The following is a 14,652-nucleotide window of genomic DNA, read 5'->3' as shown; positions in this document are numbered from 1 at the left end:
TCCATCTTATGTCAAATGTCACAAGAGTCAGAACACAAGGTTATGGAGTGGGAGGGTTAGCCCAGCAACAGCAACATCACTCACAGTTTACGTGGTTACCATTTATTTGTACAAGTTCAACCAGTAAGTGCTTGGACACAACAAAGCAAGTTTCTTCCTGTTCGAAGAGCTTTCGGGATTGCAGCCGGTCGTCGTAAGCTTCACTCCACGATATTTCAACTGGACACCTGCCTGTCATCTTCAGGTCTTCGATGGCTCACGTGGAGATGACTGGCAGGTGTCCAGTTGAAATATCGTGGAGTGAAGTTCACGACGACCGGCTGCACTCCCGAAAGCTCTTCGAACGTTTAATTCGCACGGAAAATTTTAAATTTTACAAGTTTCTTCCTGTATGAAATAGTCGACTGAAGTTTCCAGAACGACATTTTCAGTCTGCAGTGGAGTGTGCGGCCAACGGCCTTGCCGCAGTGGTAACACCGGTTCCCGTCAGATCACCGAAGTTAAGCACTGTCGGGCTGGGCTAGAACTTGGATGGGTGACCATCCGGTCTGCGAGCCCTGTTTTCAAGCGGGCTGCACTCAGCCCTTGTGAGGTAAACTGATAGGGAAGTAGCGGCTCCGGTCTCGTAAACTGACATACGGCCGGGAGAGCGGTGTGCTGACCATATGGCCCTTCATATTCGCATCCAGTGAGACATGTGGACTGAGGATGACACGGCGGCCGGTCGGTACCGTCGGTACCGTTGGACCTTCCAAGGCCTGTCCGGACGGAGTTTAAAGCTTAGAGCGGAGTGTGCGCTGATATGAAACTTCCTGGCAGATTAAAACTGTGTGCCAGACTGAGACTCGAACTCGGGACCTTTGCCTTTCACGGGCAAATGCTCTACCATCTGAGCTACTCAAGAACGACTCGCGCCCACAGTAGTGGAAGAACTTTCGTGTCACTCCAGTTGCGTCATCCAAGATGTCTGCCGTGACGTCGGCAGATGACGCGAGTACGTGACGTCGCGTGACGTCAGCTGATGAAGCGATTGTCGTCATCCAAGTACCTACCATGGTACACGCAACACAAAACAAGCGGCGGCAGTGTCTGCCTTCGCCAGTTACTGCCGCCACTTTTACTACGACGATCCGACGGCGGCGCCAATTCCTGACGACGTCTGCCGCGCTCCTGAACGGACCCTCAGCATTGCAGAATCGACACCAATGGTGTCTGCGGTCACCGCGGAGGAGGTGGCGACCGCGAGTGACAAAGGGGCGAAGAGTATGTCGCCGGGTCCAGATGGTCTTCCGGTGGAATTCTACTGGGCGTTCACTACCTTAATGTCCCTTCTCTGGATCGAGATGCTTCAGAAACTCTTTACCCCCTTCCTCCTCGACGTCACCAAAATTTTCACTGGCGTTCATTTATACGTGCCTAAGCCATCGGGAAGGACAAGTGTCTCCACATTTTCTCCCTAACATTAGTGAACATGGGTTATAAAACCTCCGCATGCACGCGCACGGTCTTACCTATTGTCCCTTCGCCGTAACAGAGTACACGTGATTGTGGGGCTACCCTTCAAACGGTGTTAGAAGAATGTCACGACCTCGTCGCGATAGCTGCGCTTTGCGTCTCCGTGTGGCGTTCGTCTCCATTGATTTTGCGATCCCTTTCATCGCGTGCGACACCCATTCCTCACACGGTCGGCAATGCTTATGGAGCTCCCGCCACCAGTTGTGGACGTCATTCGGTGGTTATGTCGTCCCGCTATCTCCATGGTCCAGGTCAATGGAAGACTTACTGGACCGATTCCTATTTGCTGCTCTACGGGTCAGGGATGCACCATGTCAACGCTACTGTATCACACTGGAGCCCTCATCGCCGGTCTTGCAACTGACCTACAGGGTCTCAACATGCGCGATCGTACCTGTTTGGTGATCTACTTCTTGCCCGCTCGACACAGGAACTCAATGTCGCTATCCAATGGGTCCAGCTGAACGGCAATATTTCGGGTAGCATCTTATCGTCTGCAAGCTGATGACGATGCTTATGCGGAACCTGCCCCGCTCCTCGTCATTATCACCCTTTGTTACTTAGGAATCGACTTTAAGGGGGCCAGCCGCTGTCGCCGAGAGGTTCTAGGCACTTCAGTCCGGAACCGCGCTGTTGTTACGGTCGCAGGTCCGAATCCTGCCTCGGGCATGGATGTGTGTGATGTCCTTAGGTTAGTTAGGTTTAAGTAGTTCTATGTCCTGGGGACTGATGTCCTCAGATGTTATGTCCCATAGTGCCTAGAGCCATTTTTAGACTCTACGGATTCGACACATCACACAGCGAGATTGGCTTACTACAGGCTTTTGCAGTCCATACGGCGCCATATTCGCTACCGTGTCCACCGTAGCTTGACCCAAATACAACGTGTGCCCTATGTCGACAGGTTTGTCGCCCCTGAACTGGTACGTATTGCCCAGATCTTTCCGTGGCTTACACCTTGGTCACCAACTCCTAATGGACATTCGAGTAATTTGTGTCAGCAGAGGCCCTTTTTTGGTCTGCTAAAACTCACTAACATTGCCCCCCCCCCCCCCCCTGAAAGGCGGCCTCGGACTCGTCAATGTGCGAGCGCGGTCTACTGCACTCTTTGTGCTTACTGTGCTGTGGCATTGGCGGGATTCTTCCGGTCTGAACACACAGCCTGCTGGATATCCTGCGACCAGCTTGTCTCCAACCACCGATCGACATAGCACATGTATCACCTTTATTGCATCATATTGTAACTCATTTCGTCGAACTCAGTTACGGTCGGAACGGTCTTCCAGTTAACCACTCTCCGCCCACGAAGAAGTTTTACCTTTCTTTATATCGTCGATCCCTCGGAACCCCATAGAAGTACAGTACGTAGACGTAAACTGGCGGTCGGTTTGGGGGTGTGTCCATGCAACCTTCTGGCTATCGAACGTGTCAGCACTCTGGTATGTCGTTCAAATGGTTCTGAGCACTATGGGACTAAACTGCTGAGGTCATTAGTCCCCTAGAACTTAGAACTAATTAAACCTAACTAACCTAAGGACATCACAAACATCCATGCCCGAGGCAGGATTCGAACCTGCGACCGTAGCGGTCTTGCGGTTCCAGACTGCAGCGCCTTTAACCGCATGGCCACTTCGGCCGGCTGGTATGTCGTCAGTGGTAGTCAGCCTACCAGTCGTCTTCCTCATACGGGACTGGCTATTTTGCCACTTTGCTCTGACAACCAGGTCGACGACATCGCCAAGTAGCGTCTTACGTGCCCCCTGAAAACGGGCATGTGCCTCCTCGTCCATGAAATCGTGGGCTGTTACCTTCGCGCCCTGCCAAGGACGGTTACCCCTAGGTTCCCGCTGTTGCCTCAGACCTTACACTACCCTCTTGCGAAACGCCATGCACTTACCTGATTTCAAGGACAGGCTTTAGAATACCTCTCTTACAACAGTCCACATACAATCCTCGACATCTGGAATCGGGTTGCGATCAGGCACAGCACTTCACACGGTCGCCCCGTTACCCACCAATCTTCGTAGCATACCTCCACAGGTCTTTCTTGATCTCTCCCACACTGTTGGCGTGTGGCCCATCTCCCCATTTGATGACGCATCCGTAACCACCTTCCACGGTATCGTGCACCAATACGTACAGGCTAATGAAGGGATATAATACGAAAGCAACCCTTGCTTCATGGTTACTGGGATCTCCTAATCTTCATTCCTATCGGCCTTAAGAACTGGCGCTCGAAAGATTGCCTCTTTTAATTATCTTTGTTTGATGCCTGCATTGCCTGAAGAGGGATCTTTTTATTTTTATTTTGTGGGGTCAGTACTACTTTTGCTAGGTACCCTTATCACGCCAATAACACGCAAAAAAAAATTAAGTAACAAGGAACACAGTGCAGGTATCGTCTGGGGAGGAAAAAGAAAGAACTAAAGAAAAAAATGATTGCTGAGACCGCATCCTCCCGTCCACTACGTAAAAAAAAGGGTGACTCGTGCGCTCGCGATACACGGAGAATTCGGGTTCGAGTGCGTGTTGGGCACAAACTTTTGTCACAGTTGGATAATACACCTACACCCTTTGCAGCTGATGTCATGAAATTTGCGTTCAGTCAATAATTAGGAATAACATTTCATACAGTTGTTGACAGTCAAATCAAATGTAAGGAAGGCTGACTAGGGTACGTACAAATGTAATAGACATTCTATTCTTTCACTCTCTCTCAATACGCAAATGGAAAAACACATGAAATTTATTCGATTGGTACAAAGTACTTTCTGCCAAGCACTGTACAAGGCTTTGGAGTACATGACATTAGTTCACGCTTTAAATCTGAGGGTTTGAATGCCTTTTTTTATCTTTATCTGCAAGCTAGCCTTATAATGTCCTAGATGTTACTCCAAGCGGGTGTAAAATGAATGTGCACAACGGAAAATAATAAACGCTAAGAGGAAGATTTGGCAGTATCTGACTACCCCCTGAAGCAAATCTTAGGATCTTCTAATTCTATCAATTACCATCTAAACATAAATGAATGATGAAGGCAACTAATCCTACTAAATGATAAACGTTGTTCCTGCTTATATATTTATTATAGATTTTAAAAAACCTTTATATTACAAAGTTTACATTTCCTGAGTAATATTGCTAATCAATTCCCCCAACTCTGCCTCTTATTACGACTGCGCGGCCGGCCGAAGTGGCCGTGCGGTTCTAGGCGCAACAGTCTGGAACCGCGAGACCACTACGGTCGCAGGTTCGAATCCTGCCTAGGGCATGGATGGGTGTGGCGTCCTTAGGTTAGTTAGGTTTAATTAGTTCTAAGTTCTAGGGGAGGGACCTCGCGATCGTGATGTTGTACATCACGTCGCCGAGGTCACAGCACCAATGTGGAAGCAAATCATAACAATGGGCAGACTGTATATTGGCTTCCATGCCATCAATATTAGGGATTACCTTGTGGTACCTCGTTGCCACAATTGTGAAGACCTGGACCACATTCTAAGGCACTGCACCAGGGGGTCGGCTTGCTCCAGGTGCGGCGAAGATGGTCACACACGTAAAGAATGTAAAGCCGCAAGCGTATGCATTCCCTGCAAAAGACGTGGGAAGAAAAGCTGCGGAGCCTCAGGACGAAATTGCCCTACATACCGCATGTTAGAGCAAAGACTCATATCTAGAACGGACTATGGCTGAGTACGTAAAACAGAACAGGATGCCAAAGCGAAAATCCCCTAGCAAAAGGAGGAGGGATGCCATTAGGGCAAGTAGATTCAAAGAATTCATAAAGTCTCTTTCGAGGGATCCGATACCTGAAACAGTTGACAAAAGCATCCAAACAGATCCACCAAAAATAGATAAATGTATCCAGACAGAAACTATCCCTATGGCTACTTCCTCCTCTCTCAGCAGGGAAGTGAAGCCGACCAAACACCAGCAACGGCAAAGGCATCCTGGGCCTAAGGTCTCAGCAAATGAAAGTGACCAAAAGGTACAAAAGCCTGTGCAAGAGAGCACAATAACAAGCTCTCTAGACACCCCAGTGGTAAGACTACCGCCAATAGATCCGGTTCGGATACATCCAAACTTAGAGTTCACCATGCAACTGGCGAGATTGGAGCAGCCGGCTACCTTGACCACTGCCTTACGACATGTGGTCCGCGTAGGGCACGAATATGGAAGAAGAGTCACCTTCTCGGTAATGGAGGCTGTAGACAGAATACAGCTTAAGTCAGTGAATCTCCCCACTGACTTCGGAGCCCTGCGAGACTTACTAAAGAAAGTGTTCGAGAGACGAGGAGAAAAGTTTTACCTAAACGACATTTACGAACAGTCAGTTCTGGCTAATGGACGTATTACGTATGACTGGAACAAGACTTGGCCAGAAGACCACATACATACATACATACATACTTTCCGTAGATGACAAAAATTACCATTGGCCAACTTAACACACACAACAGTCGACTTGTAATGCAGGAGCTGCGAAGGGAAGTGGAGGAGAGGAGGCTGGATGTGCTCTGTCTACAAGAGCCGTACTCCCTGGACGGAAAAATTACATTTACAGCCGCTACGTGGCAGGTAATCAGCCAAGGAGATAATCAGAAAGCGGCAATAATTATCACGAACAAAGCCCTGAAAGTGACTACACTATCACAGTTCACTAATAGTCACTGCAATGTCGTGGAGTTGCTATCTCCCCGTGAAACAATCATACTAATTAACATGTACTGTCAGTACGGAGATAATATTAAACGCATCTTGACCATCTGGCAACAGTAACCACGGCGTTGCAGGGACGAAGGATCATAATCACGGCTGATATCAATGCAAAATCCCCCCTGTGGCACAGCGGCACAAGGGACACCAATGGAGAGAAAGTAGAGGATTTTATCATGGCATCACAACTAGTGGTAGCTAACACACCTGGTAATCCTCCAACCTATGCGGCGGGAGGAGGACCAGGTACGAATATTGATATAACTTTAGCCATCCCCAATGCAATTAACGCAATACAAGAGTGGAAAGTAGAAGAAAACGCCACTACAAATGACCACAATCTAATCACATTCATTGTAGGTGGAAGAGGGTCCTGCTGAGCAATGGGGTGGGAGATGCAGTTTAATTACAGAAGGGCCGATTGGGAACGACTAGCCAGGGAGTGCGTCATTCCTGCCTTGCCAGAGGGTGGAGCAGACTTTGACATTGACGTAAACGACCGAGCAGAAGAACTGACCAATGCAATAACTAGCGCGGTGAAAGCTGCAGTACCAACCAGGAGGAAGGCCATTGCAGCCTCTCCATCGCCATGGTCGCCTGAACTAGAGAACATGCGCCGGTCTGTTAGAAGGCTGAGAAGGTATTACCAGCGCAGTGTAGTCTGGCCGGAACGGCAAAGATGGCCGATGCAGTATCGGGAGGCTAAACTTCGTTTTCAGAAAGAACTCCAGGCTGTTAGGATACAAAGCTGGGAAAATTTCGTCCAGAGCCAATTGGCATTGGACCCCTGGGGTACACCGTATAAATTAGTACAAGAGAAGATCCGCTCTCCACTGGAATTATCAACAGTCAGGCACGGGGACAGGATGACGGAATCCTGGCAGGAAACTGCTGAGGTCCTCCTCCGGTCCCTGCTGCCTGACGATAGCGCGGATGGGGAATCTGTTCAACAACAACAACTAAGACGAGACAACCTTAATGAATACACCAACAATACGGCAGTCTACCCTTTTCAGAGGAAGAGGTGGCTGCCCACATAAAATCACTTAAAAGGGGCAAAGCTCCCGGGCCAGACGGCATTGTAGCTGAGGTGGTGCAATTCCTAGCTCCCCAGCTAACTGCACCACTCACTCACTTATATAATGAGTGTCTGATACTACAAAAAATTCCAAGGGTGTGGAAGTCTGCAAACGTAGTCATCATTCGGAAAGGATTAGATAAAGATCCTACAAGCATAAAATCCTATAGACCAATCTGTTTAATCAACATACTAGGGAAAATATTAGAAAAGCTACTAGCTGACAGACTGGCTGCACATAGAGTGCTGCGTGGGGTGAGCGAAAGGCAATTCGGCTTCAGGCCTGGGCGATCGACATCTGATGCAATCGCCCTGGCTGCTGAGGTCTGTGGCTCTACCCCACATAAGTACGTGGTGTGCATTATGGTTGACATCAGTGGCGCCTTCGACAACCTGTGGTGGCCTTTGCTCTTCTCCTGCTTGCGGGAGAAGGAGTGTCCAGGGCCTCTATATGGTTGTCTGAGGAGATATTGTGAGGAACGGGAGGTCTGGCTATCATCTTCTAGCAAGAGAATTGGAAAAGTTATAACAAGGGGTTGTCCTCAGGGTTCCGTGCTAGGGCCCCTGTTTTGGGACATCCATATGGAGCCTTTATTAGACACCCTACAACAAAGTGAAGAAGTGCTAGAGGTGATAGCCTATGCAGATGACCTCCTCCTGCTGGTCGGCGGCCGTAGCCGCGAAGACATTGAACCAAAAATAGATTGCCTTAAACAAGTTACAACTATGGTGCCAAAACACCAAAATGACGGTGTCACCAAGTAAGTCCACCTACTTACTATTGAAGGGACAATTAATCCGTAACCCGACAGTACGATTCAACCACTCGCCGGTTCTTCGGAGACGTGACACACGATACTTGGGCATCATCATTGATGAGAAGTGGAATTTTGGGAAACACATTGAAACCGTAACCCAGAAAGCCCTCCAAACACTGAATAACCTCATATCCATAGGACACAGAAGATTTCATCTTCCACCACATCTTATAAAACTTTATCATAACAGTATATTGACATCGATAGTGGGTTACGGTTCGGGAGTCTGGGCACACAGGCTCACGAGGGTGGTGCCCACCATGACAGTGAGAAGGGTTCAAAGGAACATGATTCTTAGATCGGTAGGTGCTTACAGAGCAACACCAGGGGGAGCACTACTAGTCATAATGGGGCTTTGCCCCCTGGACATCAAAATTAGGGAGCAACCTGCATGGTTCTGGATTAAAAAGGGAAATATAACAAAAATAGAGGAGATCTTAGGTATTGGGGCAAGGGACAAGGGTGAGATTCGGCAAAGAGGGGTACAATTATGGCAAGAACTGTGGGAAGCGGATAGAACAGGGCGCAGGACACATGGGTTGATACCAAGTATTAGGGAACGGCTAAAAATGAAATACTTTGAACCCACCAGAGGGCTAATCCATTTTCTCACTGGACATGGGCCTTACCCGGCATACCTATGCCGGTTTGGGAAAAGGGCCACACCCGCGTGTGAATGTGGTGAACCGGAGGGCACTCCCGATCATGTGATTTACGAGTGCCCCCTCTTCAATGATGTTGCCTCTACACTACGGGACCAACTACCTGACCATGACACTTACAACCTAATAAGACAAGAAGACACCTTCCAAATAATAAATGGACTTGCCAACGAGGTATCACAGAAGGTGTTGAGGGAATACATTAGGGAACAAGACTAAATAGCACTGATTATGACAAATGTGCCCTACTCCCATTCCGCCTGCGCGTGGATAGGCCGACCCTTTAGTCTGGAATATGGGGGGTGGGGGGTGGGGAATATGAATAACCCGGAATTGACAATACACTGGAGATGACGTAGGTTAGAACTAGTTAGTAGGAATTAGACTAGAAATCTAGATTTAGGAACCTGCAGCGATTAACATCCTGGCCAGGCCAGTGTCAGGGGCACGCCCATCGGGATTAGCTCGATGGGCAAGGCAACAAAGTAGGTTTGTACATTGCTGGCACACCTGTGACGCTGCAGGAAGTAGAATGTAGGTTTAGTTAAAAACTTAGAATTTAGAATAAATTGTGTAGCTGCCCATTCAAACTAAATTATAGCTGTAGCTCACAACTTAATATATATTATAATTAGCTGCTAATTGTAACTAACAGTAGCAAGTAAGACCCACTAATCAAATAAGGAGGTGGGTTGGATGTATAAGTATTATTGTTGATGGTAAATAAAGATTTTTTTTTAAATAAGTTCTAGGGGACTAATGACCTTAGAAGTTGAGTCCCATAGTGCTCAGAGCCATTTGAACCATTTGAACAACTGCGCGATCTAGTATCAATAACGTGGAGTGCCTGACATCATCCACGTACCAAACAGTAGAAGACACTACTTTCAAAGATGATCTGCGGTGGTGTGGAACCTCAGTGGAAATAAACTAACGCGATAACAGCTCTATAGCTTTTATAGCCCTAATAAGCCGAAGCAGTTTGCGATATCACCGCATGTACTGCGTCCGGTGCATCGAAGTGATGGTTCTCGTACTCGTCTGCGACGACGGAAGAACTCCAGCCACAAATAAACTCTTTCAAAACTAGGACGGCAGAAGGCGGTCCTGCGACTAATATACACTAATAGTGTCTTCTACTCTCTGTGTTCTACAGACGAGAAACGCGAACTCCCAGCCACAAGGAAAGAGTTCAGATCACGTCTCAACGTAAATACAGGCAGAGGAAGTACCCCACAACGACTTCCAACCCAGAGGTGAAGTCCAGAATCGTATAGGTTCGCAACAGTACAGTGCCTAACTGTTCTAGCTATAAACTGTCCTGAGAGCAAAGACAGCAAGTCCGTCTGTACCAACAAAGCTGATATCGAGCGACCGTCACACATGGGCGTTCACAATGGAAGACCACGTCTCTCCACTGCTGGCTTCCCAGCAAGGCTCAGCTCCCCATCATCATAATTCCGAAGACGAATCATATTCCCGAAACCGTGGAATATTCTCCCTCTCCACAGATTCTTCCGAACACCGACCAACCATATCTTTTGTCGTCCAGCGCGGGAAGTTTGCGAGGAAAAACCTATACTCGTAAAATGGTACGTTTCTGAGTAAAAATCCTTGGAAGTAACCCAGCCTGCGTGGTTTCCGAGATGCCGCCTCTTCGTTCCTCTCACCTACGTCCAAGATTTGCAAAGTTCAGAAGTATTATATGGTTATCCTTCCTGCCCTACTACAACAGCGGCCGGCCATAACCCTATTGTACTCCAGAGCTCAGGTGCCACGACGTCTGTCTAGCTACTTCCTGAGTTTAACTAGGACCAACACCTGTGTGGGCCTTCAACCCAGAGCTTGAGTTCTGCCTGCCATTTCATCTCCACTGGCGTTCAAACCTCTACTAGTATAGGCAATCATTCATTACGTCGTTTTAATAATAAAGGCAATCCGTCACCTTTCATCCAATAAGCGTCCACAATTATTTACAAGGCTTACGTGACAATGTCAGTTTCCTTTAAATATTCATATATACCATGTACAACTTATCAAATGATATCTAATTGTTCTTGTAGTTCACGGCAAAGTATGTGGATGAGTGCTTCTAAGGTGCGAAATTATAGCAACCTTACAAAGGAAGTGGAAAGTTGACGATAATACTGCAGACAAGAAAAGGATACACGTATTTGAAATGTAGTAGGACATAAAAATGCTGAAGACTACATGCGTAGGGTAACCAATGAAGAACTACTGACGGGACGGGAAGGAAAGAGCTTTATGGCATAACTTAAGTAAAATAAGGGATCGGTTAACAGGATACAAACACTGAGACATTAAAGATTAGAAATGGTAATGGAGGGAAAAGAGGGGAATGAAAGATTGAAGACCGAGATGCTGGAACACAGTAAGCAGGTTGCACGAGATATAAGAAGATTTACACGACAGTATGACAAGGAGAGTTCTTCAAAGCAGCCCTCGGCCGGAATACCACAACAACGTGATTTAAGTTTACTTACGATGAACATGTTACTTGGGACGTTAAAATGAGACACATTTCCTTAAATAACAAACCGGTGGATTAAAGAGCTTCCAGATTTTGTAATGAGTGACTGTTGACATGGTTTGAGTTTAAACAGTTCTCAACTTCAGAGACGGTTCATATTCTGTTAACTTCAATAATTGAGACCTGATATGGCGTGGGTAGCAATTTGAGAAGCTGCAGCGTTGTCAACAGAAATGTTTCTCCTACGTGAGGACTCGCTTGTAAGACGTGGAGGACAGCACATTTCTTTCTGGACGTAATTCAGCTACGTGAGCAGCAGCGAAATGGTTTGGGAGTGAAGATCATAGCGCCCCTCTCGGCTCCTCCGTTCTTTTCTCTGCAGCTATAAAGCGAGCGCCCGCTTCATCACGGCAGATTTACGACGTTATTTTCCCGGAAATTAGAGCGGGACCGCTGTTTCCGAGACAATAACCCTCTGTGTTTCCTCTTACAACGTGCATCGGTGATACGATTTTTACTTTACACCAAAATACGCATTGCGCTCAAATTTGTCATCTGCAGCAAGAGTTATTTTAAAGTGGGTGCACGTAGCAATAGATGCTAGGTGTTGAACAAATAACAGCACAAAAAAGGACTATGGGCTTTAAACTCACACAGCTAATACTTCTTAATTGGAATGCTATACCATATTAAAGATTGTTTTATGTGTGTTTGAAAGAGTAGTATTTGTATATTTACCTATTACTTTGTTTGCTACCCCTTTACATATAATCATTTAACTAGTATATATATTGTTAAGGCTCACCGGCCATTTGGCCATCTTGTTCTCTGCGGATGCACAAACGTGCCCGAACTCTTACGGGAATCGGCAACAACCCACAAGTAATGAGTACAATGGGCAGAGGCACTACGAATATAATGCGGGACAATAAGTTGGGAATGTGGGTCTCAAGGGAGGTGTGCCAGAGATAAGTCCCTACAGTCGCACTATCCTCTGTGTCGGTGGCTCAGTGGGATAGAGCGTCTGCCATGTAAGCAGGAGATCCCGGATTCGTGTCCCGGTCGGGGCATACATTTTCAACTGTCCCCAATGACTTATATCAACGCCTGTTTGTACCAAGGGGTATTCATTTCATTGTAATTTCATTTATCTAGAAGCCAATAAAAGTTGTATTTACACTGGTTTCAATTTTAAATTTGCTTGACTTCATACAAAGTCGATTTTTTTAAATACGATGCAACATAAAACACAGCTTTTATATTTACAAACGTGTTATGACGAAAGTACATTGCCACCGCATAAATTTTGATTAATAATCATCGTTGGCGGCCGCAAACTTTCAGCATAAGAAGTCACCCTCATGCTGTCAATGGCCTTGTCAAAGAGGGGGAGGAGCGGACAGCCGTTCAGAGCACTTAATTGTCCTTGGGGTGAGAAAAGGCCCCCCATAAGGCAGAAGCATCATCAATAATCAACGGCATGAGGATGCAAAAGGCAATGAAAACCACTGCATTAAAGACACATAACCTGTATCCAGAGGACATGATGCCTGTAACTCAAAAAGTGTCACGGCGATGTTTCGGTTTTCAAAAGGTTCTGCAATAGTCCCTCATTCTGATCTCCAGGAGGGAACTGCCAAGACGAGGGTGGTTGTTTCAAAAACCAAAGATAACGTTCCATGAGTCGGGGAGTGGAATGTCAGAAGCTTGAACGTTGTAAATCTGAAAATCTGAAAATCTGAAAAGGGAAATACAAACGCTCAATCAAGATGTAGTAGGGGTCAGTGATTGAAATTGAAAGTATACAAGTATTTCTGGTCAGATGAGTATAGGGTAATATCAACAGCAGCAGAAAATGGTATAACGGGAGTAGGATTCGTTATGAATAGAAAGGAAGGGCACAAGAGTGTGTTACTCTGCACAGTTCAGTAATACGATTGTTCTTATCAGAGTCGACAGGAAACCAACACCGAAAACGATAGTCCGGGTATACATGCCCACATAGCAAGCTGAAGATGAAGAGATAGGGAAAGTATATGAGGATACTGAAAGGTAATATAATACGTAAAGGGAGATGAAAATCTAGTAGTCATGAGGGGGAGGAATGCAGTTGTAGGGGAAGGAGTGGAAGAAAAGGTTACAGGAGAATATGGGCTTGGGGCAAGAAATGAGAGAAGAGAAAGAGTTCTGTAATAAATTTCAGCTAGTAATAGCGAATACGCCTCTCAAGAATCGAAATAGGAGGAGGAATACTTGGAAAAGCCGGCCGCGGTGCTCTCGCGGTTCTAGGCGCTCAGCCCGGAACCGCCCGACTGCTACGGTCGCACGTTCGAATCCTGCCTCGGGCATTGATGTGTGTGATGTCCTTAGGTTAGTTAGGTTTAAGTAGTTCTAGGTTCTAGGGCACTGATGACCACAGATGTTAAGTCCCATAGTGCTCAGAGCCATTTGAACCAGCCATACTTGGAAAATGTCAGATGATATGGGATATTTTCAGTAGATTACATCATAGACAGAGATTCCGAAATCACATACTGGATTGTAATACACAGGAGCAGATGTAAACTCACATCATAATTTGATGAACATGAAGAGTGCGCTGAAGTTAAAGAGCTTAGTCTGGAAGAATCGGTGCAGAAAGAAGTGCCATACGGTAGTACTAAGGTATGACGAGATATGCTTGAAGCTCTCTATCGCTATATATATACAGCAGTAAGGAATCGCTCAGTAGGCAGTACAGTCGAAGAGAAATGGGCATTGCTATAAAGAGCAATCATCGAAGTTAGAAAGATAAACAAAGATACAAAGAAGGTAAGTGCGAAGAAACCATGCGTAACAGAAAAAATACTTCAGTCACTCGAGGAAAGAAGGAAGTATAATAACGTTCAAGGACATTCAGGAATACAGAAATAACAGTCGCAGAGGAATGAAATAAACAGGAAGTGCAGGGAAGCTAAGACGAAATGGCTGCAAGAAATATGTGAAGAAATCGAAAAAGAAATGTTTGTCAGAAGGAGTGACTCAGCGTATAAGAAATTCAAAGGAACCTCCGGTGAAATTAAAAGCAAGGTTAGTAACATTAAGAGTGCAACAGGAATTCCACTGTTAAATGCAGAGGAGAGAGCTGATATGTGGAAAAAAGTACATTGAAGGCCTCTACGAAGGGGAACTTATATCTGATGCGACAGAAGAAGAAAGAGGAGCCGATATAGAAGAGACAGGGATTCCAGTGTTAGAACAGAATGTAAGAGAGCCTTCGAGGACTTCAGCTCAAATAAGGCAGAAGGGATAAATAACATTCCATCGGAATTTCAAAAATCATTGGGGGAGTAGCAACGAAAAGACTGTTCGCGTTCCATTGTAGAACGTGAGGCA

The 14,652-nt window shown here is 46.4% G+C and overlaps 1 pseudogene; it reads left to right on the top strand.

Annotated features, from left to right (window-relative positions):
• The first annotated feature begins 449 nt into the window (after positions 1-449).
• Positions 450-566, top strand: LOC126424972 (5S ribosomal RNA; annotated as a pseudogene).
• Positions 567-14,652: the final 14,086 nt, after the last annotated feature.

Source organism: Schistocerca serialis, chromosome 1, assembly GCF_023864345.2.
Source record: "Schistocerca serialis cubense isolate TAMUIC-IGC-003099 chromosome 1, iqSchSeri2.2, whole genome shotgun sequence".
NCBI classification, from domain to species: Eukaryota; Metazoa; Arthropoda; class Insecta; order Orthoptera; family Acrididae; genus Schistocerca; species Schistocerca serialis.
Note: the sequence above shows the minus strand (reverse complement) of the source record. Positions and strands in the feature narration are given on the sequence as shown.